The sequence below is a fragment of the Lagenorhynchus albirostris genome, chromosome 1 (genome assembly GCF_949774975.1).
Source record: "Lagenorhynchus albirostris chromosome 1, mLagAlb1.1, whole genome shotgun sequence".
Taxonomy (NCBI): domain Eukaryota; kingdom Metazoa; phylum Chordata; class Mammalia; order Artiodactyla; family Delphinidae; genus Lagenorhynchus; species Lagenorhynchus albirostris.
In genome coordinates, this window is record NC_083095.1 from 42,856,465 (window position 1) to 42,866,206 (window position 9,742).

The following is a 9,742-nucleotide window of genomic DNA, read 5'->3' on the forward strand; positions in this document are numbered from 1 at the left end:
GGTGGGGAGACAATTAAGATACTCTTGCAGTGATGTCAGCATGAGGTGAAACTAGAGTGAGTAGGGCCTGGAGGGAGGGTAAGGAAGGATAGGTGAGCAAGAGACTGTGAGAAAAAAAGAGTTGATAGCATTTGATTTCTAATTGATTATAGAGGTAAAAAGAAAGAAAACTCAAGATTTTAAAAAATGGGAAATAGATTGTGCCATTAATCAGTTTGGAAAGTCAGGAAAGGCTGCTGGTTGGTAAGGAAAGTGAAATCAGTTTTAAACATGTTAGTTAGAGCTTGAAATGTCTAGTAAGCATCTGTTCTTACTTTTGTGAAAATGCCTATAAGGTCCCTAATTGGATTAAGGCATATGCTGGACTGTATACTGTTTTCTGTATTCCAACTTTTGTGGCTGCGTGGCGTGGCACGTGGGATCTTAGTTCCCCGACCAGGGTTCGAACCCAGGCCCTTGGCAGTGAAAGCGTGGAGTACTAACCACTGGACTGCCAGGGAATTCCTTGTATTCTGACTTTTAATTCTATTCTTCCATTAGACTTTTTGGGGCTTTTATTAGGGTTTTCTTATTTCTGGTTTTAACTTGAAAAGTTAAAGTGGATTATTAAGTAAAATAAACGCAGGAAAACCAGATGATTCCTGAACTAAGTTAAAGAAAGGTTAGTTTTTCATTCTTTTTTTCTTCCAGTTTTATTGAGGTATTAACATATAGTAGTGTATAAGTTTGTGTACCGTGTAGTGATTTGACTTAACATCATGAAATGATGACTACAGTTTAGTGAATATCCAGGGAATTATTCAGGGATAGCAAAGAAGATACTTCAGCTTTAGAATGTGTGGGTGTGGCCAGGCTTTTTGTGGGGATGGGTGGTTTAGGGCAGATTTAATCTCTGCCTCATCTGTAAAAAAGGGATAGTAATAGAACTGACCTGGTTAGGATTAGTATTAAATGAATTAATATCCGTAAAGTGCTTAGAATGATTCCAGATATTATGTAGTGTTGTTAGTATGTATCGTGCTGTTTCATAATGTCTGTCATTCAAGAGTTTTAAAGAAATGTTATATTTATATACAGAAATAAAGCACCTAGACTCTTTGCCTCTCCCTTCCTGAAGGTCATATTGACCTCTCTCCAAACTTATTTCATACTTCTTCTCTTCAGGTATTATTTGCTGCAGTCACACTAAAACTATCATGGCTCCACCGCACAAGCTCTGTATTTTCCCAGTTCTTTGCTTTTATTCATATTTTTCCCACCATCTGGATCGTTGCCCTATTGCCACATATTCAAAAGCTGCTTTTTAAGTGATGCTTTCCTTGATACCTCTGCAACTATAGGTAATCTGTCCGTATGAATTTCATATATTTCCTTTTATGTGATTTCTACCACTTTCTGTATTGCATTTTAGCTTTTTGTCCACTAATATGTCCTTCACTAAGTTATGACATCTTACAGACAGAGAACTGCACCTTATTCACTTTTGTAGGTTTAGAACCTGTCACAGGCCTTGGCACTTAGTACGCACTCATTTGTGGAGTGACAGTTTATAAAAGGTATAGCAAGCTAAAAGGTGACATTTAATGGACAAATGCATGCCAGTGAAAATGTGCTTTGTCAGTTTTTGTACAAGAGGAACATCTTGCCTGATGAGTTGCTTAAAATGAGAGATCGCTTGAGGTTTAGGAATTGGGTCAGATTCCAGAATGTGTAGTGGGGGTAGATCACTCTGGGGACTATCCACGGGTCAGGAATTTTCATTAGAATGATTTCCTATTGTTTTATAAAGTCTAGTATGTCTAATTAACCACCAGAGGGATTTTTCTTCTGACAGCTGATTTTTCACGGATCTGCCAGCCCACCAATCTTCTCATCCTCAGTGGTCCAAATTTGTGAAAAGTTGGGCCAGTACTAAGGGTACATCTGCCAATAACAGAATCTACAAACCACGTGGCTCGATTGGTTATTGAACCCATAATCTCACTCTGTACATACATTTTTCTTTTCACAATACCGTAATGCCTCTAGGCATGAAAATAGGAGTAGGCTGAAAATAGGAACTGGGTGAGACATTTCATGAGGACACTTACTTGATCTTTAGTTACTGTAAGATTGACGGGGTCTATGCCTCTAGATTTAGAAGAAATGGAAATGTTGGGAAATGGGGAGATAAGTTAAAAAATCAGGCTCATAGTAGGCATTTTTAGAGCTAAAGCAGCAGTTATGTACTCTTAGCTCGAAAATGCTCAGAATTTTTACAATAGTTCAATGGGATGTTGATTTCAGTAAGGATCCTACTGTAGAAACACTGGATTTGAAGACCAGGTGTTCTGTGTTCTGAGCATAAGCCTGTTCTCATTGGTTGGGATACATTACTCTACATGAGTGTTTGCTTTTAAAGTGTAAGGGACATGGGGCTAGGTATTTACAGCTCTTAATACTTAACGGTTCTAATCCAGCACCATATTTTTCTAATAAGAATTCCTAAGCATATTTCTAATATTTATGTATCCCTGAAAGGTTAAATGATACTTCTGAAAATCAGAAGTATCAGACACTGACTTGATAATTTTAGCACTTAAGGAAGTTGCTGCTATTATCAAATTGACAGAAGCTTTAATGTCCTTACCTACCTCACTGTTTTATATAACAAGTGTTCTAGTAAAACAGATATTTGAAATAATAGCTAAGGAAGGTCGTGGATTAATTTCTTTATAGTGAAGTTTCTATTCTGTGTATGTGTGTGTATTGCTCATACACACCACAGATGAAAGTACAGTGCCCTCCAGTATTTTGTCCTGTAGTTCACTTTTTTATAAAATCTGTTGTGACCCACGAATTGATTTTATGACTTACTGTGGGTCTGAACCTGCTTTTGAGGGGTAGGCAAATGGACTAGATAACAGTGCTTTACATTTGTTTGGTAGTTTTTAACATTCACTGGGCACTTTGATATACTGCTGTACCCTTAAGTGTGATAGCTTAAAAGTGAAGATACAAACTAACTCTTAACTGAAAATGCTTCTAGTTGTTTCAACAACAGTTCAATTGGGGCTGGGGGTGGCAGCTGGAAGGAGTCATGGGGGAGGGATTCTTTTTTCCTTAGTATGTTTGCTAGTGTGTTATTGACTCTGCTAATCCTAACAGCCCATTTAAGGGTGTATATTTATATTTGTATTTATTTGTAGTTAGGATACTGTATTTATACTCAGATCCTTCGGCAAACGTAGACCAAAGATTTTCCCCAAGTATGTTCTCTCAAAAGAAACCAGAAATCTTTGTTTTGTTTTGTTTTGAATCTTTGTGTTTCTTAGTTTTTATATAGTCACAAAACTCCTTTCAGTGTTTGTATAATTTTGGTGGCTTAGATCTTGGTCTGACAGGGTAGGGAGAGGGATTCTCACATGAAGTACCATAACAAAAAAAAAAGCCATCTTCCTGTTTCTTATTCCTCTATGTATCATGTGATATACTGTCTTTTTAAGGCCTTTAAATTGCCAAGGGAAGCTTGGTAACCAAGGCAAGTTTTTGCTGTTTTCTTCTCAAATTTGTAGTTCTGCATTTTATTACACAGTCACGAAGAACTTAGTCTGTTACCAGTAAATACTTAAGCCGCAAGACTTGCTTCTCCATCCTGCCAAGTACTTCCTGTTTTGTCAGATTTCCATGTAGGGAAAAGAATGGATTTAGAGTAGACAAGCTTGAGTTTCATGTTTAAAGCATCTCTTCTGAAATTCTTTTTGGAAGCTGTCCAAATATCTAGATTGAGGGATGGGGGTGGCACGTCATGTCTTCACATGAAGTCATCTGTCAGAAAGTTTCATTTGGCTTCATATCATGAAAGCCAGGGTTGCCGACAAGGAAGGAAAAACTTAGTTGTCAGAAATAATTACTAATGTATGACTTGCCAACATTGGTGGCTTGCCGTTTAGACTTTCCCTGTCAGACGTGTTTCAGTTTGTGAATGAATCATTGTATTGCCTCTGAAGGAAGTGTTGTTATCTGTGTTCACTTCTGGTAGACCTTTCCTCTAGAAATATGTAAGAACTGCATTCAGCCACATTTACTCCATTTTCAGTAGGGACAGGTGAAAGGTCAAATGGTGATTAGAATAGAAATGGGCTGCCTTGTGAATATTGAATATCTTTGGGGGAAAGTTTGCAGTAAAATGATGTTACTCTTTTGTTAGTAAAATAGTGAGTAAATACAACATTTATCTAAACAATGAATTATCTGTCACTTATTTTTATCCTATGAAATGAACTTCGAATTAGGTGTTAGTAGAACGTGTCAGTAGAAGATACTTCCGGTGTAAACCTGAATCCCTTGATATTGCTGGTAAGGGAATCTTGTGTTAAGGTTCTTTTGCAGTGGCAGAACTGAGCCCTTAATATAAAATTTTCTTTGGCCATATTGACCTGGCCTGTCTTAAGTCGGAGCTATTTTTTTTTCTCTTGACCTGTCAGTAAAATATAAAAGATGCTTTTTAATCTCTGAATTCATATGCATTTTCTTCTTTATCAGCTCCCTGGCTCTTTGTCCACCCTCATGTTGGAAATGGTGAGAGAACTGATGCTGAATCATAAGGTATTAGAAACCATCTATTATAAAGTTTCTATCAGATACTTCTCTTTTTATCATCTAGTTATGTGCTCCTATTTCTGAGACATGTATTTCTTTAAAAATCCAATGGAAAAAAGTTTTCCCAAGTACCCATCATGCCCTACAGCTTCATCCTCCGTTTTGCTATATATCAGAAATCTCTTTTCTTGAAACCCTTTAATAACCATTCTGTTGCTGTATTCTCATTTTAATAAGCTGTGTCCAAATCAGTGATTCTCAAATTTTAGTGTATTCATAAGCATTACATCAGTTGTTTGTTCAAAATACAGATTCCTGGGCCTCGCTTCAGATCTGGTGAATTCAAATCCATGGAGAATTCTTATGCGGGTGGTCTCTGAACAAGATGGAGAAACAGTTATCAACTTACGTGCACGCCCATCTAAATTCTGTTCTTCATATTCTTATATGGATGTTTTTTTACTTTGTTTCAATTATTGACATCTCAGATTTTTTCCTATTATTGTCATCCTTAGTTTTTCATCCAGTTCACTGAATTGGAGCGCTAATGCACCAGATATCCAGGGAACTGTCCAAAATTCCTTGTCAGGATTTATCTCCTCCCCTGCTCCCCCCTTCTCAGAGTACACATTTATGGTCAGTATATACATACAGGCTATGTATACTTAATAATACATGAACATGTATTTCTTTTTTTTTAATGGATATGAAATATAGTATTTTTTTTTAAATTTTATTATTTCGGTTGTGCCGGGTCTTAGTTGCGGCCAGCAGGCCCCTTAGTTGTGGCATGTGAACTCTTAGTTGCAGCATGCATGTGGGATCTAGTTCCTTGACCAGGGATCAAACCCACGTCCCCTGCATTGAAAGGCAGATTCTTAACCACTGTGCCACCAGGGAAGTCCCCATGTATTTCTAATATACTTTCCTAGTGATTTTTAAATGTGTCTGTTTTTCCCACTGGGGAAAGAATTGCATATTATTTTTTTTTAATCTTTCCTGGCAGTATGATCCATTTTAGACATCTAAATTTTTGCATTGAATCTTTACTATCACTTGGTTGCTGCTGACTCTTAAACCAATCGGTCTACTAAAGGTAGGTTATCATCTTTATATGTCAGATTCTACCATATTATATCTTGAAGCCTATTGGCTTTTCCTAAAAAAATTAAAAAGTTTTAATAAATCCCATATGGATCATATAGTTCAACTTATTTAAATGACTTTTTCCTAAAATTCCACTTCATGGTTCCACATAGTAAAAATCAAAATTAAATTCCAAATCATACACTTCAAACACAGACTCAAGGTGTGTGAGTACCCTTGCTCTTCAACATCTTTATAATTACACTAGCATTTACTCTTTGAAAGAATTAATATTTATTGGCTGGAAGGATATACATAATATGGTGATTACCTCTTGCAGGGTTAGGATGGTTAAAGAAGGAACATTAGTTTTGTTTGTAATATGAATTATCTGAGTCTTTTGCCCATTTTTAAATATTGGGTTGTTGAATTTTGAGAGTTCTTTATACATTCTGGACAAATATCCTTTGTCAAATATGTGATTTGCAAATATTTTGTCTAGAGGTTTTTTTCATTCTCTTAAAGGAGAGCAGAAGCTTTTAATTTTGGTGAAATTCACTGTCAGTTTTTTTCATTTATGTATCATGCTTTTGGTGTAGTATCTGAGAGCTCTTTTTTAAACCAGGGTCACAAAGGTTTTCTGTTTTCATCCAGAAGTTTTAGACTTTGAGGTACATTATTTTTTTGGGTTTTTTTTGGCGGTACACGGGCCTCTCACTGTTGTGGCCTCTCCCGTTGCGGAGCACAGGCTCTGCGCAGGCTCAGCGGCCATGGCTCACGGGCCCAGCCGCTCTGCGGCATGTAGGATCTTTCTGGACCAGGGCACGAACCCGTGTCCCCTGCATCGGCAGGCAGACTCTCAACCACTGCGCCACCAGGGAAGCCCTGAGGTACATTTTGACTTATCACTTTGAGTTAATTTTTGTATATGGTACAAGGTATGGTTTGGTGTTTGGTGTCCAGTTGTTCAAGCACCATTTGTGGAAAAACACTATCTTTGTGCATTGATTTGCCTTTGCACGTTTGTCAATTAACCATATATTTCTATTTCTAGACTCTATTCTTTTCCATTAATAATATTACATTAATTTTATAGTAAGTCTTGAAATCAGATGGCATAGGCCTTGTAACTTTTTCTCTTTTGAAATTGTTTTGGCTATTCTAATTTCTTTTCCCAAATAAATTTTAGAAATAGCTTGTTGATTTCTTTCCACAAACACACCCCTCCCCCCCCAAAAAAAACCCTCTTGCAAATTTGATTGGGTTTTACATTGAATCTATAAATCAGTTTAAGGAGATCTGACAATACTGAGTCTTCTGATCAGTTTGTTTATATAGTTCACTTTCTCACCAACATTTTATAATTTTCAACACAAAATCTTGTACAAATTTAAATTTATATCTAAGTATTCCTGTTTTTGATGTCATTTTAAAAGTGGTACATAATCCTCATTTTATAGACGAGGGAATAAGTAACTTGCCCAAGGTGACACAATTATTAAGTGACAAAGCCAGTATGAAACCTACGTTAGCTTATAAACCACTATCCTGGTTTTAATTATGATGCTGGTTTTCTTATTCTGAAATTGTGGTTACACTGGTGACAGAGAAGCAGCCCCAACTTTTTTTAACAAGAAAAATCCCATTATCATGATGGTATAAAAGAATTGATTCCCCCAAAGTTTATGTTTCCTGAGCTTAGGTTTTCCAGATCTGTTCAAATCGTTTTAAACCACGTTTGTCTTAATTTAGAAGCCTCTGATCAATACAGTAGTGAACCAGTGTTTTTAAATATATTGAATATCTCACCCTGTAGTTAACTAGTATGAGTTATTTTAGTTTTAAAAATACATACCTTTAGCATTTGATTACATACTGTGTGCTCACCAGTAGAGATACAAAAATGATTTCTTGAACAACTCCCAAGGGAGGGTGGGGAAGGAGGAATACATTTATATAATTATAGTAAATTTTACTATAGTAAACACTGTAATAGATATGTACACATGGTCAATGGTGGAACAAAAGCTTCTACTGGTTGGGGTTAAGAGTAGGCTGCACTCATTTCATATTTCGGAGTTCCTTTAAAAAAAAAATAGTTTGAAAACTATTAAGAGGGAAACGTGTAAAGGGCTTTGAGAGGGAGAAATCTGTCAATCATTTCAGAAGGCTTGCTTTTGTAGGTGGTGGGAGTCCTTCAGAAAGACCAGTTAAGAGATAGCCTAGGCACAGTAAATACAATATGGATGTGGTAGAGCGCAAGAAAGTAAAAGGTTCCGCCTGGGTTTCATTTCCAAGGTGAGGAACAGCATTAGAATTGTTTTACATTAAGACTTCATTTTTTTCATTTGTGGATTTCTTCTGATTTCTTAGTAGCATTTTGATAGATTTTTTTAACGAGATATTAATTTGTAACCTTAATTTGCTTTTCAAATCTTAATTTGAAGAGTATTTTAATGTTTCAATCAGTTAAACATTGAGGACCTACAACTTTATTTTTCTCATTTATTTTTCAGGTTCCTTTGAGAATGATAGAAATGAAAGCAAAGGGATAGTCTTATCAGATAAGTGCTTTTTTATCTGAATGTATTCGGTTTCTTCCATAAGATGGCTTTAGTAGTGCTTAGTTGTCTTTAACTTCATTTGAAACAATTTTGTTAGATTGTATTGTGATAGCTGTCATATCAGCGTACTTTTTTAAAAAAAGCATCAAAATTGGTGAATTTTTGTGTAGCCATTTTAATATTGAAGATGGAAGGAAAAAAACAGCAGCATATTATGCTTTATTCAAGAAAGGTTAAAACACAACTGAAAAGGCAAAACATTCGTGCAGCGTATGGAAAAGGTGCCGTGACTGAACGTGTCAAAAGTGGTTTGCAAAGTTTTGTGGTAGAGATTTCTGACTGGACGATGCTCCATAGTCGGGGAGACCAGTTCAAGTTGATAGCAGTCAGATCGAGACGTAAATTTCAAAACAATCAACGTTATACCACGCAGGAGATAAGCCGACACACTCAAAATCTCCAAATCAGGTGTTGAAAATCATTCGCACCAGCTTGGTTATGTTAATCGCTTTGATGTTTGGGTTCCACGTTAAGCGAAAGAAACCTTGACCATATTTCTGCACTGCGATTCTCTACTTACGTAACGAAAACATTCCGTTTTTAAAAACAAATTGTGATGGGCAATGAAAATTGGATACTGTACAATAATGTGGAATAGAAGAGATGTTATGGAAGAATCCGAACAAACTTCTTTGGCCAACCCAATATTATTTGTAATCTCTAAACCAAAACTTTATTCTTTAAAACGTTTGTAATTTTCTTTCCTAGGTACCAGTATCGAGGTTTACAGTAATAAGGTATTCAGTCTTTGCTGAAAATAAATTTGTTATCTTGTCAAAGTAAAATGTGCCAGGCATTTTTTCCCCCCAGAGGCTAATCATGCCTCAGTGGTGCAGTTATGAAGTGCCCCTACAGCTGAACCTAGATTATTTATTAATCCTTTATATAGTTTTATGAAAATCAATTGCTTTTCTTTTCTAATAGCTGAGAAGCTTAGTTTTAGATCTATCTGATATATGTTTTTGAGGTGGCTTAGCTGCTCAGATTTAAGTTTCTTGAGAACCATTGTCTGTTTTTTTAAAGAGGATTATTAGCTATTCCAATGTGAATTTAAGAACAGAGGTACTCACAGTACAATGAAAATAGAAGATTCATGTGCCATTCATACTTTGGAAGTTGGAAAAGTATAGAATGGTCAGACTGGCTTAGGGATACTCAACTTATTATCCATCCAGCTTAAGTTGTTTAGGTGTCTGCCCAAGGCCACTGGTGTCATTCTGAGTTAAATATACGGGTTGTAAGATGTAGCAGGTAATTTTACATAAAAGCAGCCATGGTAATGAGATACTGCTCTTGAGTTGTTTGTATAGTAGTTAAGTATTCTGGTATAATGATTTGCTGTTTAAACTATACAGATGCTCAAAGTCCGGCAACACCCTGCTGCTAATAAACTCAGTGACCTCAGGAAAGCATGACAGTTGAATGGAGTGATACTGGCATGAGGCCAATAA

The 9,742-nt window shown here is 36.2% G+C and overlaps 1 long non-coding RNA gene across 4 annotated transcripts in view; it reads left to right on the plus strand.

The window, feature by feature from the left end:
- The window catches only part of LOC132515692 (uncharacterized), a 32,729-nt gene that overhangs the window by 6,249 nt on the left and 16,738 nt on the right, over positions 1-9,742 (plus strand). For 2 of the 4 annotated variants that reach the window (XR_009539169.1, XR_009539168.1), the window contains exons 3-4: positions 4,525-4,587; positions 8,184-9,076. This is a non-coding gene — a long non-coding RNA (uncharacterized LOC132515692). Of the gene's footprint in view, positions 1-4,524; positions 4,588-4,892; positions 5,678-8,183; positions 9,077-9,742 lie in introns of those variants that run through there. The other 2 variants (XR_009539170.1, XR_009539171.1) reach the window with 2 other exon arrangements.